Raw genomic sequence first — 21229 nt, 5'->3', positions numbered from 1 at the left:
AAAAGAAAATAACTGAAAAGCACAAATGCAAAACAAGATTAAAACTGATTATTTAAATCAAGATTCTCTGTTTGCTGGTTTAAACCATGATTATAATTTAAATCAAGCCTCCCTGCAATGAATAGTTTAAGGACAATGATTTTTCTCTCTGACATTATGTGCGGATTCGATAGCCAGCAGAGCATTGCACTGCTTGCAAGCTTGGATGTGCCAAGCCTCCATCTCCAGCCACATTCTTTGCTTGGTTCTGGTTTGCTTTAGGTGTTTGAAATGGGCAAATAACAACCTTGCCTGAAAGAATGCAAATGTGGAAGCCCAACCAAAGTCTCCAGGATGCTTTTATTGCTTTGGGGAGGGAATTAAATGGATGCACAGCTGCTATCCCAGAGCCAGGCTGTGGTGCTGATTGCCCAGTAACACAGGGCTGGAACAGCAGCCCTAGCCCCATCTCCGAGTGCTAAGGGATGCGACTCCCTGTCCCCTAGGTACCACCGTTTTGGATAATTACATTTCACTTAACAAAACTCCCTTTGCACCTGCAGTTGGACGAGGTGTTTCTCCTCCATTAAATTGCTCTGTTTTGCTGCTCTGCTCCACCGAGCAGCTGTTAATGTTCCACCCCAGAGGTGTCTGCAGTTCAGTGATGGGTGAAATGATTAAGGCTACCAAAGCACTTGATCACTGGGAATGAAAGGTGCTACATAAACATACTCCATTAGTTTTATTAATGCTCAACAAAGCAAACTTTTCCTGTAGCTGGTTCTGCTCCTCCTTGGTGTTTAACACAATGCGTTCCCTCCAGGAGAGATGGCAGGTAAACTTGGTGCCGAACAGGGAAAGGGCTTAGAGGTTCCACCTGATGGAGTTACAGAGAAAATAGGTCCTTTCATGCAAATCAGGCTTCAGGCTTTACACGTTATAAGTTTGGTTGATAAAGAGAGGACGACTTAGATGGTTGCAGACTTTGATTTGTGAATGGCATCACATCAGACATCTAGATAAAGGATGACATAGACATTTGTGCAGAGAGAATGTCTATATTTATAAGTCATACACCTAAACCAGATGTGAGGCACAAAAGGGGACAACACCTGCTCTCCTTGTTCCTCCCTAGGCTCAGGGTCGCTCAGCCCCAGATGAATGCTTTTGGGGTTTGAGTGGCCATGAAGTGTGGCTCCCCCTGAGGGGAGTCCTTGCCATTCCTTCAGACAGGTCCCCTTCCTCAGGGACACTTCCTGCCATCAAGTCCTGGCAAATCTGCTTTCTTTGGTCTTTTTCCTTCTGTTGGGGCTCTGAATAGAGAAAGCAGAAAACAGATCCACTCACACAATCTCCATGGCTTCTGTTTAGGTTGAATGGGATATTTTCATAACTCCCATTGTTGGGGGTCATGTATGTCTGCACAGAGTTATCCTCTTTCATGTAAGTTGTCAGGGAACAGATTGACTCCCAGCTGAATTTTGGATTATGAACCCTCTTCCCACTACAATTAGTCCTCAGGATTTGTGTGAATTGAAGCAGAGCCCTGGTGATATATCAGTTGACAGTCCTACTCGTTTATATAAGTGGATGTTCCAAGTCATTTGGTTATAAATTAGCCATGTTTTGACAAAAACAAACAACAAAATATATTACTACATTAATTGTTGGATAGAGTTTCTGGGACTGAAAGTGTAGGCACTGGGGCTGTAGGTATTGGAATTCAATATAATGCATTTCAACATTTTAGTGGTTATGTAGAGGAAAACTTAAACTCATGGCTGCTAAAGTGTGTGGACATGAAAACTAGATGGAGTAGTAAAAAATAAATAAAAATCTGTCAGGGCAGGGCCTAAACAGGCACAGATTAATGCAGGCAGATGCAGTGATCTACAGCTGTATGAGCAGAAAGCTTTTGAGTGCAGCAGGGTGACAGCCTGGAGGTGTTGGCTCTGTAAAGAGTCCTAGGGTCAGGGTGAGCAAGTTTCTCAGCAGCATCCACATGAGATGCTCTTGGTGTGTTTCAGCTCACGACTGGATGTCTTGCTGGAAGGCGAGCAAAAGGAACAGAGCAGCTGGGCGAAAGCAGCTGTGATTTAGACTGACTTCTGTCTGTAAACTGCATGACTGTGCAAAAGTTCACTCTTCAAAAGTATATTTGAGAAGGTATCAGTGCTTTTTACTATGGAAATGTTTAACCACCTCTAAATAAATGCTTTATTCGGAAACTTATAGGAAGCTTCCAGACTGTAAAAATGGATTTACAGTCTGGACTCTAAATCCATTACAACCCCTCAGTCACTTTTATCTCAGTGGCTCTGGAAGTTTGCACTGTCAGCATCAGATTGTGGCTGGTCCCACACATATGAATAAGATAAAAGATTCAGGAAGCATTCCCAAAGACATCCTGGACACTAGCATCTATTATTGACTCTGAGCAGTACCCCAACAGATTCATATCCCTATAGACTATGATGAACTGAGTCCTAAGTCTTCTTTAATTTCTTTTCTTCCAGTGTAATTAATGTTTTCTAAAACTTTAGTGGTCTCACAAGCTATGCGCTGTTTATCTCTTTCCTCCTTGAACTGGATTTCATTAATTCATTCTTGGCTTTGTCTAAAGTTCTTGCAAATACATTTTGCATCCTTCAAGAGAAGAATGTCCAGACCATAGTAGAGATGGGGAGATGTCGATACTCCTTTTCCCCGGCAGACAGAGAGCAGATAGATTCTGCAGAGGAATCACTCGGATGCTTTCTTGGAGAAACTACTAAAAAAATCCCTCCCAGAGCTGCTTCACAGATTGATGTCTTATCGATGGTGGCATGTGGGGGTTGAGAGGATAGAAGGGACAGATGGTCCATAAGGTTCCTTTGAGCTACAGCCAGACTCAAAGAAGAAAGAGGAAGATTGGTGAATTTCTGGAAGAGTTTATTTCCTCCTTGGACTTGATCAGGTTGTTGAAATTCATCCAACAGACTCTGTAAAGCCTTTTGGATTCTAAGAAGAAGACATAGATCTACAGCCTCATTATTGCTTGTTCGGCTGTAAAACAAGGGCTGCAAGGAAGGAGGGAGACAATAGAGTTTGCTTCCTTCCTGTGTATACGAGCTCCTCTCCAATTGGAAATTTACTGATAGGGATGTTCTGAAATAATTATTTCAACATCATTTCTTTTGGCACAAGTATCTCTCTGATCATTCTGTTTCCACGTAGAGAGTTACTTCAAAATGAATATTTCTAAATAGTTTCCCAGGAATAATTATATTGTTACATTGCCAAGTCTAGATAAACTTACAAATAGGATTCCAGAATAGGATAAAAAAAATTAACAGATTCTTTACTTAAATGTTTTCTAAAGTATGCAGACATACTTTGTACTTGCAAAAATCCTGTCTGAAAACAAGTTCGTGACTTCGTTTTCCAGTAGTTTGAAGGAAGAATGCTAGGAATTGCAAGGAATTCAGCAGGTCACTAGGAAGGGGTACTCAATATCACTCTGTTAGGGGAGCTGATAGAGGAAGACAAGGAGCTAACTTGTGGAAGTCCTGCACAGCCATGCACGGAGTCAGAAAGAAGTCATAATAATTGCCATAAACCACTTGAGATGTCACCTAAAACCTTTGAGATCCCAAGCCACTTGGATGAAAGAGAGACAAACAGAAAAAAAAAAAAAAAAAAAAAAAAAAAAAACAAGGTTTTGCTCATGTCTTACTGCAGGTAGTTCTTGGTGTCTGGATATGTGCTGCGCTCATGAAAATGGTATCCCTTTAACATGATCCCTGGGCATGAGCCCAGCCACCACTCCACTCTAGCCAGTCCCTGAAAGTAAATAAATAAATAAATAAATAAATAAATAAATAAATAAAAGGCATGACCTTGCATTGGGGTCATAATTCCCATAGTGATTGCATGAAAGGTTTCAGAGGCGGGTGGCTGCAGCATGTTTTACACAGCTTCGGGAGAAAAAAATCTGTTGCATGACTCAAACTCATCCAGCATCTTCTCAGTGTTTACAGTTTCTACCACTCAGATTTTGCATTCAGTATCTTTACTCAAACAACTCTATTTCCTCCCTCCCTTTCTTCACCTTTATTTCTTCCTGATGAGCAATTCAGACAGCAAACTGTTCCTCTCCTCCGTTCCCATCAGTGACTCCATTCAAAGTCCTGCCCATGTTCTTATTTTCTTGGCAGAGCTATATTCAGTGAACGCATTTGTTTCTCTAGCTAGAGAACAAAAATATCTGCAAGCAAACTCATTTCCCTTCTGAACTGCTTAGGAGAGTAGTACTGGGAAGGGGGAGGAAAGTGCTTTGTCAAGTGTTAGTGGAACAAGAGAGACATCTTCTCCCCCCTGATTTCCCCCTTTTATTATTATTGGGAAGACTCTGTTAGTATCTCAGTTCCTTGGGGACTAGAAACATCTTGAAAAGATCTTTCACGCAGGCAGATAACAAACTCACTGCAGAGCTGCATCAGAAAGGGAAAAATTACTTGCTAGTAATGATGTTTATCACAATCCTTCCTCCTTTCCCAATTCTACAAAGGAAGCTATCTCTCATACAAAGACCAAATCTAGTGCTTTTTTTTTTTTTTTTTTTTTTCCTGGCAAACTCCCTGTTGTGTCAATTCAGCCTGGGTAAGCTTGACTGATTGGAGTTTTACCTAAGAAGTGTGTTGAGGGAGAAATTACAGAGTGGGCCGGTGTGATTTATATGAGATAGGTCTGAGGTGATAACACACACCCCCAAAAAAAAGTCAAGTTGCTTCTGCTAAACAAATTGTGCCATTCCCAGAGTTGAACAGAATTGGTGAAGCCCCAGCCTGATGCTGGGAGACTCGCACTTCCACTTCTCAGCAGATTCCACTCAGCTTTTCATCCCACCAGGACAGGAAAACACAGTTACATGGCACCATCTGTAGCTGCTTTGAAGGAGACTTTGATTTCCTTTGCTCTTCATGGATGTTAAAAATCTCACAGTGCTTTAATTTGAAGGTTGACCCAGGTGGTTTTTATCCTCAGGTGTCTTTCCTCATATAGCTAGCACTGAGCCTACTGGCTCCCACCCTCAACATTACACCCTAGAACAGGAGCTAACTGCATGACATGTAAACCTCAAGAAACTCTGCAAAGTGGGGGCATGCGAAGTGTACTTGTGTGCATGGACAGCTGCAAGCCAAGGTGCTTTGTTACGATGCATTTACAGTCCTGTTAATTACATCTGCTTGATGTTGCATGCTCTGTCCACTTGGTCATTGGCAAGACTGAGACCTGAGCCCAAGGGTCTGACATCCAGACCCTTGAGTCTCCCTAAAATGTTTTTGTGATGCTCAGTGAATAAGAAGTGATCCAGTGTGCCTGACTCCAGCATGCCCTCTGAAGCATTCACAGAATGACTGTGTACACCCATAACATCATCAGTCTTGGGGACGGAATTTATGATGTTGGAAAAAAAAAAAAAATAGGCTTCTCTCTCTGATTTACTGAATTCAGGGAAAAGGCACCTGTATATCAGCTGTCTTTTCCACAGATGAGAAGAGCAAAGGCACTCCATTGTAGCTGTTAATGAAAATAAAAGTACCGCTGTATTTGCTTAAGGTGCAAAGTAAATGACTGCCTTTAAGAAGGTGTCCACCTAGTAATATTTCACCTAATGTCACATTATATGATTATTGAAATATCCAGGTCAGTCAGGTTTAAGATGCTGAAGACCTTGTCAACACAGTTGACAATGAAATGCAGTTTTCCTGTGACATTCTCAGGAACAACTAAAATGATTTAGGTGCATACATATGAAAAAAAAAAAAAAAAAAAAAAATCTAACCAGCTGCCGAGAGCAAACTTCTGGAGACTCACCATTTAGTCTTCAGCATCCCCTGACTGAATTTCTTAATAAACATCAGAGTGGAGCAGCTGGACAGAAGGGGCAGGCATATAGCAGACAAATCCAAAGAAGTCAACTTTTTGTTTTTGGATAGCTTCTTTTTCAGAAGAAAGATGTTTCTGCTAAAAAATATACATAAATATATGACTTTTTAATAAGAGTATGTAGTTCATTACCCTCTGCAAATTAACCATATCTAATCATATATTTCCTAAAAAATAAAATAGCACGTTGCATCTGTTAGTCTTCATTCAAATACAAACCAAATATGCATGAGTACTGTAGTATAAACTGTTCCATCTGTTTCCACGAATGTATAGTCACGCTGGTCACCCACACACACACAACAGAAGGGTCTTTGGCTCTCAGCATCTGTCTTCACTGAAGATCTAGCTCTGGGTAACTGCATTTTGACTGGGAGTAGCCAAGCTGGACCAAGAGCAGCACTACAGTAAAATACCTCTTGAAATTTGGTGTCCGTGGTGCTGTGGTCATGGGGAGTCCCAAAGCTTTAAGATCACCGGAGGCAGATCTGTTTTTATAGCACTGCTGTAAAGCTGAGCTTCATCTTAAATTCTTAAAGAAATGGTAAAAAAAAAAAAAAAAAAAAAAAAATCATCTGTCCTTGGTGGAGGGAATCATGGGAAGCTGTTGGAGGGCAGGCGTTACTTGAGAGGCAGAGTGGGCAGTGGGCAATGGTAGCAGGCAGCAAGTTGTGCTGCCCGGGGTTTTGTTCTGTGTATACTTTTGAGCAGGGCACTTCAAAATTTATTGCTCTGCTACGTTTGAATCGAGTGGTTTTGTGTGTGACGGGGGTGAGATTTACAAGCAAAGCTGAAGCTGTGCAGGTTAGCTTTGTGGCTATTTTTAGAAAACACGGATTTGCCGTTCAGCTTGTGCCAAGGGCACCGCTGTTCTCACTTGCTGCTGCCCTTTCCCTCCGGCCTGCACATTGCAGCCGCTCACACCTGAATTACTGCAAAATCAGAATAAGCAAGGGCTCTCCAAATATCAGCTCCTACGAACAGACCATTAACTACTCAAATATAGCCAATTCCTGCATGGGAGGGAGAAGCTGCAGTTCCATAAACAGGAGGCACTGGAGGCCCTGGAGATTTGTGAAGACTGGAGAGCAGCTTGGAGCTGCAGCAGCCAGGGGCCATGAGATGACTCTGGTGCAGCCAGAGCAATTCAGCAGAATCACAGGCACAGCCATTGCCCAGAGCAGTTAGCTTTGCTTTGAGGAGCTCAGCTAACACCCCGAGAGGTCACTACACTGTACCATGTCTGCATGTGCTGGTCAGGTCCCCAGAGATGTCTCAGGTCCAGCTGTTCTGAGCAAAGCAGGCACATTCAGAGATATCTAGTCTTCTCTGCGACACTTTTCTACCCCTACAAGAACACAGCCCTTTGGCAGATAAATGCAATCACCCCTGTTTTCTCCAGTTACCATCTTCACTTACATTTCCAGCAACACAACCATTACGTTTGCAACTTATTTCTGGGCAATCCGGATCCTTCTCACAGCCTGCTCTTGCACCACTGACAATGCAACAAAGCAGACGGCGAAACGGCAACTTCACAAAACACCAAAAAGTCCCCAGGTTGTGCGTGGACAGATCCCCCTGCTCGTGACAAGCCTGCAATAATCCCAGCCTGAAATAGCAGCGATGTGGGGTGCACCCCAAGGACTGGGGACCAGCTGGGGCTAGCTGATGAAGAAAGGTGCCGCGGAGAGAGATCTGTCCCAGCTGGTCACTGGTGCCAGTGCTGTCGTTTTAATTATCTGTGTGTATATATACAGATATATAATACACACTGTACCTCTTTATCTGCTGGATGGGTTCACTAAATATATGTCAACTGAAATTACTTTAGAAAGAGTCTCAGCACTCAGCTTCCCACCTGCTTCTCTACGACAGCTGCCCAGACTCTGTAAAACACATGAGATGAAAGGCACTGTAGAGCTACAGCACGATGCTATTATTATATCTAACAGATGAGCAATCAGATCGGAACTGACCAGGGACTGAGCATCTAAAGCAAGAGGAGAATCCTTTGGGGACACCGTTACCATGAAAGTAATATAATTCAGTATTTGTACTAGTGACTCTGAAATTCAGCAGCAGTCAACCTAGTGGTAGCATCCTTTTAAATAACATCTTTCATTTCTTAGCAAACAGCAATATCCTATAAAAACATTAGGACAGGGAAAGGAGGGGAACTGCACAGCAACCAAACAAATGTACAAGAGGCAATATGGACAGGTAGGAGAATCAAAAACAAAATCTTGTTGAATCTGTCGGCGTCCTAAAGGAAAAAAAGGATGATGACATACTGGGCTGAGGGCTGAGCTGAGCCTCAAGCGAAGGGCGAATAACAGAGACCACCAGGGAGACGGTCAGAGAAGCAGCATTCGGCCACACATCACAGCCCAGCTGACACCATGAGACTATGGGGCTGTTCTCATGCCTGGGACCCTGCAAGCCAGAAAACAGTTCAGCAATATGCATGGTACAAATCCAAGAGGGAGAGCTATCTGAGTATCCATGTGGTGGGCATTTGGTTCATAGTCAGGGGGGGAAGTAGAAGAAAGCAACCTGCTTTGACCATTAAAGACAGCTTTAGGGAATAAGACAGCATAGAAATAAATGAAATCATATGCCCAAGAGTTTGTAAAGCTTTGACATAGAAATGGAGTGATATTGAAGCTCTTTTTTAATTATTGTTTGTTTGTTGTTTTCCCCAATAAGGTTATATTTTTAATATGCAAAAAGAGCAGCAGGCTATTGATTAGCCTTACATTGCACTGAACTGATTTCCTGGACAAGTTCAATATCAATAACTCAAAATCTGGGAATAAACCAATAAACATGGACTGCAGTTGACCTTAACTGTAACCTTCACACTATCTTTGTGGCAAAAGGGAAAAGCGAGCATTGAAGATGATAATGAAAGCTCTTGTTTTAGTGCATATTAATATGCACAGCCATCAAACACTCTTCCTGCTAGATTTTCATTTCATGAACAAATTGGATGAGACTTAGAAGATCACAGGACGAAATGCTGCTTTTGACATCCAAGTGTCTCACGCCTTAATAACCCTTTGCTACGATGGAGTTCTGCCACTAATAAAAGTGTTTAAGGGTAGTAGACCTGGAGTAAAGGAACTCAAATTCTCCTTGTTTCAGCTACTTACTGTGCCAGCTTGCTCAAATCTCTCTGGGCTTTTGTTTCCTTCTTGGAAATACTGACACTAAGACTTTCTTCCCTCCTTCCCCCTCGATGAACATGTACAAGAAAGAATTTAAAGTGAAACCATTGGAAAAATAAATAAATAAAAATTGAATGGTGATGGCATAGGGGATCCTGGGGTTACTACAAAGCCTATCTGGGCTTCATCTGTCACAGCAAGGGCTGGGGGAGGAAGGCAGGGAAAGGATATGACTGCAGTTTCTAAATATATCAGCCAGGTAAACATCGGGGAGGGAGCAGAGGTCTTCAAGCTTAAAGATGGTGTTGGCACAAGAACAAATGACTACAAATAGGCCAAAAATAAATGTAGACAGGAAACTAGAAATTTTCTAAGCGTTTAGGGAATGAGTTCTGGAATTTCTGAACAGTCAGATTAGACCAAAACATAACTAGTTTTAGGAAAGGTATTAAGACAGATGTGAGAAGGCCTGTTTGGGATGATGCCTCTTATATTCGAGGAATAGAGCCACTGACCTTGACCATCCCTCTTAATCCCATGTTCCTCTTTCATTTTTCTATCATCCAACACCCGGGGTGTCCTGTGCAGTGTGCCAGAGAGAGCTGTGTCAGCCAGGTCACTCCTTCATACCAGCAGACCCTGTTTTAATACAGCACCAGTTCACAGGGCTGAGAGCCACAGAGGTGGGAACTCGTCAAAGACACGCTGTACTTGAAGGTTTCTTGCCATGCAGGAGAGCAGAGCATCTGCTTAATTATGAACTATTCCAGACAGAAAGGATGTCTCTGCACCCAGCACGGGAACACAGGAACAAGGGAAAATCAAAACTGGCTCAAAATCCGTCAGCCCAAGTTATCTTTTCAGTTTATGCATTTTTACCTCAATACACATTCAAGCCATTCAATGAAAAGTCAGATCCCTGCTGGGCAAAGTGCTGCTCATTTCACGTTAAGGAACAGTCCTCTTCCTAAAGGAATTACAAAGCTCGCCAGAGAAAGAGGTTATTGTCCCCACCTCATACACAGGGAACAGCAACAGGGCAGCACGATAGTATTTCTAAAAACAGCCTCAGCTTGGGCCCTTACAGGCTCAATCTTACCTTCAATTTCTCTCAAAATAAGAGCAATTGGGTGTGAAGCCTGACATTAAAAAAAAAAAAAAAAAAAAAAAAAAAAAAAAGCAATCTTTTTTTTTTGTAAACATGTAAAAATATTGCTGTTTCTACTTCTTACATCTTTTGACTCCAGGATCCAGCTTACAACCCCTGCAGTGTGTTTCTCTGCATATTTGGTTGGCTCTCAGAGCCACTTTTTGATCTATTTTGGGATGGAGCAAAGTGAAGGTTTTTAACATACCCCCATTGGGTAGACATGTGATTAAAGAACCGAGGCAAATATGGCTCTCAGTTTTCCCAAGCCTAATAAGGCTTTAATCCAAACACTTAGTATTGCATGTTTTCCCATACTATTCCAAGCAATCTAGTCTGTATATTTTTATTTTCCTCACTTCATCACTGATGTTCTCTGCTTAATAGAATTATCGTCACCTCTGATGACCATTTTAGTTTAGTAGTGATGGCTTAGTATTTATACCTAACATTTGCCCTCAAAACTTTTGACATGGGATAAGAGAGCAAAACAATTAAAACACAATATTCTGCTACATGATGATAATTTTCCCTCATTGGTGAACATTAGGAAATGGCATTATTGTAAAGACCCAATTACCTTTTTATGAGCTTTGTATATTTGGAAAGTAATAAAACAGAGTTATAAAACTCAGATGATTAGGAATCTCAGAGATGCTTTGCATTTTAAGAGGTGGGGGAGGAATATTCTTTTAATTGCATCTGAGCACAGCCCAACCAACGATTAGTTACTTTCAAAGCAATAAACATTACCTGGGAAGCAATAAAAGGAAGTGCAGGAAAGTTACTTGATGGATGATTCCCAGAAGGCATAAGGCAAAAGAAGGGAATGTGGTTTAGTGGTTAGAATAACAGCCTAGTAGGCAGGACTCCTGTTGTCTCATCCTAGCTGTGAAGATGACTTACTAGATGCTCTTGGGTTCAACATCTCGTTTTATCCGGTGTTAATTTGGTCTAATAATACCCAAAGAACTAATGTGAAACTAAACACATAAGTGTTTGTCAAGGCTTTGAAAGCTAGGATGAAAGAAGTCAGAATAAATATAAAATATAAGTGGCTGGAAAACATGGAATGAATTTAGCTGAAGTCTGACTACACAAAGTACTAGCACAAGTGAGTAGGAGAGCTCCCATCATCTACGGGTCAAAAATCAGTTGCTCAATCTTACCATGGGAATCACAAAGCATCTTTAATTTCAATTCTTGGAGAATTCAGTGAAGCTTCATCTCACTTCCAGTGATTTTCATCATGCTAGCACTGGCCCTATAACCTGAGTCTCTTTAATTCAATCCCACATCATTCTCTCAACCCTCCACAGCCCGAATCCCAGGTTCCTCTCTGCTAATATGATCTGTCACAGCACAAGCAGAGCAAGAGAGCAGAAAAGCACAGAATAAAGGATATGCACAAGTTTTTAAGACAGCCTATTCTTGCAAAGCATCTTAGAAAGCCAAAGTCAGAACAAGAACCACCTGTGATTCATTATTGGCCCAGCACCACAACAATTTTCAAGTGGGTGGTTCCAGTTAGAGCAACTGAAAAAGAAACCCCATGAAAGGAAGAAAATTTCCAATATTTTTACATACTTTTAAAAATTATTCTGTTACCTTATCTTTCAAGGCTTAGAGGGGACCTCAGGACAGGACAGTCACCTCCATTCCTAGAACTGCTGTGAGAGCACTGATGGGCACAAATAAGGAAATGAGGATTTAGATATGTCAATGGAATGACAAAGATAAATTTGTTGAGAACTATGAAACAGAGCAACAGTTAGGAGTAGCCAGAGACAAGTCCATCCTTTACATTGGGCTCTTATGTTCTTGTCAGATTTCAAGTCTGCTTTTTCCAAAGCAATACAACAATGTGACCCCTGGCTGCCCTTGTTGAGCACATGGAGGCCATTTAAAAGTGCAGAACGAAGTTGCTGGGTCCCCCTAAGAATTTACATCCAAGAGAAGGTATGTCTTATCATTCACTGGATACCATGAAAAAGGCATTAATGTCAAGTTGCTTTAGGGGGCTGGTTACTTTTTCATCCACACCAGTTCCTACACAAACCTGGAAACAAAACTATTTGTGGAGTCTTTGGAACTGATTGCCCTCATTTCCTCTGCCTTAGCCGGAGTTTGGGTGGATATCAAACTTTGTCCATATTATTTTTACTTTTTTTACTTTGCATAACTCATTTCACATATAACAGAACTCACTTAGGATATGAAAAATATGAGCTGCTTCAGATGAATTTTTTTTCTTTTTCTTTTTTCCCCAAGTCCACTCTGTGATCTTCAGGGAGAAATACTGTCCATAAACTAATTAGATCATTTCCTTCCACTGATACAAACAGCCTGGAAGATAATGAAATTGCATGCATGCTTGGTTTTCTAGTTTTTCTATTTCTGTGCCAAAACATTTCTTTTCCTTAATTATAGAGAAATTTGACCAGGTTTATGCCAGAGTTATACCATCTCTTTGTATGTAGTTACTTGAGATCACAGTGTTGTATTCTGTAACGCTGATGCAGCTTTCTAAGTAGTTGACATAATGGTGCCTGAATATGTCTGGTATAATGCTTGTACCACAGCAGAGGGAGAAATGTTCTGTTCACAGCCACTGAGATGATGTTTGAGATCATTTGGGTTTGTCCTTTTAGTGTCATCATTTTTCCTAAGTATTAAAACCACCAAAAACTTCAAGAATTTTAATGCAAAGACCCAGAAAATATCCTGGAGCTGTCTGTCCATTCTCCAGTGAATCTGAGGACCACTGCTCCTGTCTTCTCTACTTCAGTTAAGTGTCTGTACCTAGATGGCACAAATTTGCACTGAAACCCTGTTATCTCACTGGCATATAAGCAAGAGCTTAAAATAAGGCACAGCTGAAGTCCTCTGCAAGATCAGGACCTCAGAGCATAACGCTATGAGATGCCAAAATCCTTCATGGTTCATTTAATCATCAGGAGCGTAGGATATTCAGCATTTTGCCAAGCTGGGCCTCTCCAGCTGTGTTATATTGGTTTTGATTGCTCTTAGTTCACTCGTGTTCATGCCCCGTTTCAATTTGATTTGAATGAAAACCAAGCCTCCAAAGGCGCTCTGATGAGAACGCCACAATCTACCCAGCTCGCCCTGGAAAGGGGGAAAAATATTTGAGCTGCAATTTTAAAGCACACAAACACAGCAGTTCCTATTCAAACACCGGTTTCGCATGTGGGGCATTGACGGCAGAAAAGCTGAAGGCAAAGGAAGTATAGAAAATCGGGTGAAAAGCAATTTGAAGAAAAGTTATAGGAAACTTAGAAGCAGGGTGGAGGAGAGAGAAGAAAGCATAAAGTTTGATTGCTTGCTCATTACAGTCAGTGGCCAAAATCCCACTGAGTTTAATAGCACATGATCGAGCTTCCCCTTTATAAAGTTAATATTGAATAGGAAGCATCCTAGCTTCCGAAGGATTCTTCTGGTGCTACCAGCTGGAACCTAGATGCCCCATATAAGAGTTGGCTTTCCATTAACATGTACTTTAAAAAGCAGTGCATTGGTAAAAATCAGCTTCAGAGTGGATATAAAAAGTTCAGTTTTACATAGGAGCATTTTAGTACAATTTTAACTCACTTTGCACCAATGTGAATGATTTTTCATGTTGCAAAGCACCAGAGAATCAAGCCGAGAGCTTTTTTTGATTTTTTTCAGTCAATGGCTCTTGGGATACCTTGTGCTCTGCCAAATTAGCTGAGGATCTGGCCCAAAGGGGGCAGCATAATGGGAAGAAAATGAAGGATTCATAAATTCGGACTCGTTTTGCAGATCTGGGGTTGGAAGGAGTAGATTGTAGTAGATTTGCTGCCATTCAGCTTCCATGAGGTTAAACTACCTTTTGTTGAAACAAGACAAAAACACCATGTTTGAGTTATTTCCCTCTATAGTCATAGCTACTGTGACTTAGTCCAGATTCAGTCTACATTCTTAAACCTCTGAGCAATTGTTGGCAAACCCTGTCTGAGTGCTGGGATCTCAACTAAACGTTTTCACAAACATCTGCTAGGGCTGCCTGACAATCACTTTTTTAATTTTTTATTTTTTGTGTGTGTGAGTTTTTTAGAGTCAGAAATCTATTTTAAAAGCTACAGAACAATAGCATTCATGCCGTGGCATCCTCTGTAGGAGCTGGTAACTCTCATTGCTTAATTACAAGGCATGTTTGAGTCTTGGACATCGTCCCGGTTCATACTGTTATTAAGTTGATAGGGGAGCTGTAAACTGGGCTTATGAGATCCCCATTCCATCAGCCACTCCATCTGACATTCCTAGGTACAACTCAGGAGCAAAAATGTTGGGTATTTCTCATGTTCTCCACTGAAGTAGAGATGACAATAGATTAAATAAGTTAATGAGAATGTAGATGCCATTTTCCTTTGCTCTTTCAGCGCTTCTTCATTTCTTTTCCACCAAGCATACATTGTTTTTGACTCTCAAGTACTATGTGTTCTGGACAGTGTGTTCAACTCCAGAAGTAGCCATATTTTAGTAGATAACAACTTGTCTCTTAGCTGCTCTCATGTCTCTTTAAAGAGGATCTTTCAGAGCATTCAGTACTATGTGAAGAGATTTAATCACCCCGTCTTCAATCTGCTCAGGCTCAAACATGAGTCAGTATACAACAAGGAATGGAAAGAAAAAAAAAAAAAAAAAGAAATCTGCGAAAAGCATAAAAGATTGTTGGATTCATTCTGTTAACATAAATAATTTTCCTCTGTTCTCATGAATGTAATTCCAGTGTGCACCCATAAACAGAAGACATATTATTGCCAATATGCGGGATATTTGAGGGTCTGTATACTCTCAAAGTTCTCAAGTAATAAAGGTTATTATGAACAGGGTTATGAATTTTTATACACACGCATACACACAGGGAAATACTTAAAATACTTTAAAAAGCTTGAGTATTTCGAACTCATCAAAGGCTCTTCCCTCATCATTTAGAGTTTTCTGGATTGTTAATTTTAATTTTCTCATTCATTTTGTTTAAATTGTTCATTATCTCATCACTGCCAGAGTAAGCTGAGGCTTGTTGAAAGCACTCACTATGAAGTTGTCTAACATCAGAGCCTTTGAAAAGTTGAAGGTACTTCCAAGATTATTAATAATTACATTTTCTAAGCTATTTGACATGGCTAAGAAAACCCCACATCCAAATTCCATTGTGAGGATGGTGAAGAAATACAGATTTTGCACAGTTAGTAAGTGCTGTGCTTCAAATGCCCTGGCATTTGTATAACTCTGTATGCAACACGGTAGATAAGAATAGTGAAGTTGAATCTGTTTATGGCCTTTCATTATTACGGGGAAAGTGAATTTACAGTGTCATTGAAAATGGATTTTTTTTTCAAAACTCACTTCATCTAGAGCGTATTGAGAATGTATCTTATTAGCATATGTAAACCGATGAGTTTGTATAGCATTTTTCAGTTGGGATTGTTGTGCTGGAGGTTGGTGCAGGCAAGAAATGAAGTTGGTTTGACACCCCATGACAAAATAAAATGAAGCACTATTTTAAGGCTATCCTAGAGGTATGTGAAAATAAAAATTGACTCAAAGCAGATATTTCTGAAGAATAAATTGTCTGGATCCATGTCCTCTGCACCACGGAATGGACTGGGCTAGCTGAGGCACTGCTTCTGTTTAGACTCAGATATATTTCCAAGATATTAATTTCAGGTCAAACCTGAGCAGTTCTGAGCAAGACATGGGGCTTGTGTTGAGGTTCAAACATCTCCCAGACACTGTGGTCAGGGCAGTATCTTCTGCTGTGTATATTTATATCTGAATGAGAGTAGAGACACACATCTTTCCCAGCCCAGGTGGCAATGCCGCAGAGCTGAGTCAGGTCTGAAAACCCAGCCTCACACTCATACACACCTCCCTCACTGCCACAAGGCTCATTTTTCCTCATCTCTAGTTTGCAGACTCCCCAGCCTACTTTAAATTTTGTTGCCTTTGAGGGAGGGAAATCCTATGTTGCTGTCCCAGCTCCAATTTTCTTCCCCCTCCTCACTGAGTATGGAGAACTCCACCGGTGCTTCTAGGTTCAGCCCCCATATGCCTCATTAGCCCATCACTCAACAACCCTGTCTTGTTCTACAATATATTCCTTTCTCCCTAGGTATAAAGAGAGATTTCTCCCCTTTTGCCCTTTCTCAGGAGGTGAAGGGATTTATTTCTGGCTCGGTCATGAAAGACGTATCAGGAATCCTCAGTTATTTCCTTGTTTCACCCCTGAGCCACAGCATGACCCTGGAATAATCATTTGCATCCACATTTAAAAGTCTTCAAGCTGTATACGGTGTGGGTGAGGGGCTGCATAGCTGCTCCTACCTGAGATGACCTGAGTGGCAAGAGGAAAAAGAGCAAAAGCAACTCTTAAATTTCTCCTTAGGCAGCAAAGTCTCCACCTGCGCATCTCTCCAGGTCGGTACAAGATGCCACCCAGGAACAAGAGCAAAGCACTTTGAAATATACTCAGCCATGCAAAATGAGGCAGTTGTCAGTGGGCCCTGCACAGAAATACTCCCCCGCTCTGGTCTCTTTGATCAGTAACTTTCAGGGGAAGGAAAAAAAAAAGGCGAGAAGGGCAGAATGCAGAGGGGAAACGAGTGAGCTGCTTTCCTCTGGCCATGCCAGGCAAGGCAGGTGGCTGGATGAGGGTACACGGGAGGTCCCCTTCCCCAAGGGAATGTGGCAGAGGGATGCAGAAAGACTGAACACCCACATCAGTGATTTGTCTGCCTCAGACAGCACAACCCAAGGCATTTCATGGCATTTACCAAAAGCCTGGCTGACCCAGCATCTGCACATGGGATCCTTTCCCCATCATTTTGCTTTCCCATTTGATCCCACCAGGAGCTCATTTGTACATCTGGGAGGCAATCAGGTTTTCTGTCCTGTCCCACTGAGAACAGATTTGGTTCAAATTCCAGTTTCCACTCATCTCCTCCAAATTTACAGGGTTTCTTCTCTCTCCCTCCAGCTACATTGTTGTTGTTGCATTGCAAACCAAGAGGTGAGGTTTTTCAGCAGGGCTGCTCTGAGCCTGTTTTGTATGGGGGAAGAATGTTTTGGCAGAGCAAGGCAGTCCTGCTGGGTCAGCCCGAGGACAGGAGCAGATGGGAGCATTACATGAAAGCGCACTCATGGACGGCATCAAACCAGCCTCATTTGGGACCCAAAGCCTTTGAGATAACTTGGCTGTGACCAGCTACCAGTTGGCAATGAGGCAATGCTGATTGCTCTAGACTGGAGATTTCACTAAAATAATAATAATAATGACATGAGAATAATCATTGCGTTGGTTGTGTTATTCCCGTGAGCTCATTTTTAAAGTGTGGCAAATGCAAAATATTGCTTCTGGACCTACTTCCATGCATACTGTTCTCACAAAAGCACTGAGGACAAACTGTTGTCCTCTACGGGCTTGGTTTCTGTGTCTTCCCATTAATTCATGAGTGGCCTTTCTGAGCTTACATTTGCATGCCTTCCTCTTATCTTTAGTTTTCTTAAATGAGATTTATGCTGGGGAGCAGGAGTGGATGAGGAGAACCAGTACTGATAGGACTAGATACGCAGATAAAGATCTGATGAGTAAATATCTTGCAAACTTCTGGGCTCCCCATGCTTGTAACAAAGCTTGCTGCTCCACGATGTATCAAACAGGTCACCCCCAGCTTTCTGCAAAAGCTCAGGGCAACGTTTCCTCTCCCGTCAAATTAAGCTGGCTTTTCTGGGCCTCCAGCCACATCAATCAGAGGCAACCCCAGGGAGATGCCTCCCAGAGGTCCCACTAGACCTCAGCAGGGGTTTGTCCCTCATGGCATGATGGAACAGCCAATGCTCTTCCTTAGGAAGGGGACTGGTGAGTCCAACCTGTCCTCTGCCAGAGCAAAGACCTCTGGAAGAAGAGAAGCCATGGCAAAGGAGATTTGTCTTGGCAATCACGGAATCATTAAGGTTGGAAAAGCCCTCCAAGATCATCTGGTCCAACCATCCCCCTACCACCAACGTCACCCACCAAACCATGTCCCTAAGCACCACGTCCAAACTTTTCTTGAATAAAGCCAGGGACAGTGACTCCACCACCTCCCTGGGTAACCCATGCAACAACCTCTCCTTCTTCCCCTCTCAACTTGATTGGGCCTTCCACACTGCTGGCACCATCAGAAAAATAAATAAATAAAAGCAAATATCAGCCCAGTGTCAGAAGTACCCAAGACTGAAATTTTGACAGCGGCAATGTGCCCAGATGGAAAACTGGTAAGAGATGCTCAGTGCACCTTGTTTGCTTGTGCCAATGACGTCTTTAGGGAAGTCCTACCAAGCAGCCACTTGAGTCACACACACCCCTTTCCATCTCTGGGTAACCACAAGGTAGTTTATTCTCATTTCATGAGGGGCTACATCAAGTTTCTGATGAGATTTCACTTCTAAAAGAGGCTGCACACATTGCAGAGGATTCCCAGGGAGCAGCTGACATGCAGTAACTCCTTGCCGGGAGTGACTTTTTATGCTTCAAAGCCCCTCTCAGCTGCTCCAGACAGGGATTATTACTGCTGCATATTCAAGTTTAGGAACTTTATATTAAGCATCCAGGCCTGTCGTCTGAATTATCCCATACTGCATCTTAGTGCTGAGTCACATCCCTTAATACAGAGCCCTGTCCTTAAGGAGATGTTCAGCCCTGAAGCTCGATTCGCCCCTGCAGGGGGGCATTTAATTGGGGCGGGAGGGGGGCAAAAATGCCATTTAACCCTTTCTGCATCCTTGTTTCATTTCAGCTCCTGCTGCAGTGACCCAGGCCCCGAGCCCAAGGCACTGCAGCATCCTTTCTTTCTCTCTCCTCCTCTCTATGCACTGGCAACTGAGGCACCAATGATGTTTACGTGGGCAATGTGCTGCACATGTCCTGATGGATAAGGTCTGGGTCCTGCCTCTTTTCCCAAAATCCAGCTGCAATTTCCTCCCTTATGGCAGGATGGGGAGAGGGATGAAGGAAATGCAGGTGGAAAAAACATCACAGTTTACCTCTTATGTTTTTTTTAGAGTGAATGGGATTGGGATGGCCACAGGGACTGGGATAGTTTAAGTATGGAAACAGGACTGGGAGCAGCAGCAGACTTCTAAACTCTTTTAAAAAGGTGGGAAGAAAAAAGATGAAAAAAAACAACAGTTGTTTTTTTTTCTTGCCTTCTTTTTCTTTTTCTTTTTTTTTTTTTTTACATAGACATCAACTAGTTAGCGGTTGTTAATTAAGAAATGATCCCAGCGAAAGCTGCTGCTGCCACTCTAATAAATCATTCATTAACAGTCCATTTCAGTGGGATTGTTGTTTCCAAGCACCGTATTTAGCTGTTGGAAGCAACCTCCATACGCTGAAGCGGGGGAAGCAGTTAGGGCTTGGCCATTACCTGATGCTTAATGATGCTCTGAGCTGGGAAGCGATGGTTGTGCTCTTTGTATTTTGCGCAGATCTGGACGGTTTAACAGGAGTGTGAGGGGGTTTGTGGGGTTTCTATGGTGATCAGTGCCAGATAAGACCACAGACGGATGATGGAAGTGTGCTGCGAGTACAGACACACAGACCTTGTTTCCCCCTGTACTCCTCATATCCAAAGACTGCGATATCGCCAGACTGTAAATTCGGGGGAAAACACTTGTGCTGCTCTAACAGCCCTCGAAATGCAAACAGCTGAATGCTTCTCACTTCACAATGAGGCAGGACTGCAATTCCTTTCTTGCCGCACTAATGTTTTAGGTTAGGGTTTTAAAAATGACAGCAAGATGCTTTGATGCCAATTTTGGGGGCCTTCCTCCCTTTCCCACCTTGCAGTTTTGTGCTCAGAGGTTTGATGCAGAGATGCTGGCTGCTCTCAGCCTGGGGGATACAGGCACCTTCTCTGCTCTCATTGCAGGGAGAGGGTGCATCATTTCCTGCCCTAACAGCGGTAATGGCACCCTAAATTCCAGCCCCTCATTTCCTCGTGCATTAATCACACTTCAAATTTAAATTCCCATGTTGGAGTAGGGAAATTTATTCCACGGGTGCAAGGTCTCCACCTCCTAAAAGTAGTGTATATGAAATACATTTAAGAATTTCATAGAGAGCAGATTGTGTTAGGACAAATGTATATGGAGAGCCCACCTGCGGTCTGTAAATAATTCAAATGTTAATCGTTGTGCTTGGCACTTCAGTGATGGCTTTTACTTCAATAACACCTCGAGCCCTCAAGCAATTATCAGGATCCCGCTGTGCAGCGTGATACACTCGCTTAGAAAGGGCAGTCCGTAGCCCAGAGAGTTTGCTGTCTTGTTGCAGAATCCACCTTTCAGGTAAATAAATAAATAAATAAATAAATAGTGTCATTAAATGAAAAAAAAAAAAAAATGTTTTTTTTTCTATCCCTGTTCAAGTCATTTAACCATGAGCTGCTTCTTGTGATTAAAAAGTTGTGTTCAGCATGTTGACAGACTGTCAGAGAAGTCCTGTGTCACAGAAGAAAACTTCCCCAGATTCTCATATTCTAAAAAGTGCCATGGCAAAAAAAGGATGCTGCCTTTTTCTGGTGCTCCAGCCCCCAGCATGTCTGGGAGCGAGGAGGATCAGTCCAGGCCATGCGGTGTTAAACAGCCATGAGCATCACCCTGGTCTCTGTGCTGGTTTTACGGTTTTCTTTTTGTCTTTACCCATTGATGAGACTGTGCCTTGTAAAAATGTAGTGACTTATTTTGTCCAGGCAAGAGGAAAGAATGAAGGGGCATAAGGTGGAGACACTGAACAAATTCAATTTGTTCCTGGTTCTGCCATGAACTTCATGGCTGTCCCATGTCCTTTTAGTTGTGTTGCACCTTGATTTCCTCGCTGATTTGTAAAATCAGTGTGCAGGCTTCAGGAGATGCTGCACAAGTCATTATCTTAAAAAAAAAAAAAAAAAAAAAAAAAAAAAAAAAAAAAAAAAAA

The 21229-nt window shown here is 42.2% G+C and overlaps 1 protein-coding gene across 4 annotated transcripts in view; it reads left to right on the top strand.

Moving 5' to 3' along the window:
- TENM4 (teneurin transmembrane protein 4) overlaps positions 1-21229 on the top strand; it is a 901054-nt gene that overhangs the window by 582592 nt on the left and 297233 nt on the right. The window lies entirely within an intron of this gene.

The sequence above is a fragment of the Oxyura jamaicensis genome, chromosome 1 (assembly GCF_011077185.1).
Source record: "Oxyura jamaicensis isolate SHBP4307 breed ruddy duck chromosome 1, BPBGC_Ojam_1.0, whole genome shotgun sequence".
Lineage (NCBI taxonomy): Eukaryota > Metazoa > Chordata > Aves > Anseriformes > Anatidae > Oxyura > Oxyura jamaicensis.
Note: the sequence above shows the minus strand (reverse complement) of the source record. Positions and strands in the feature narration are given on the sequence as shown.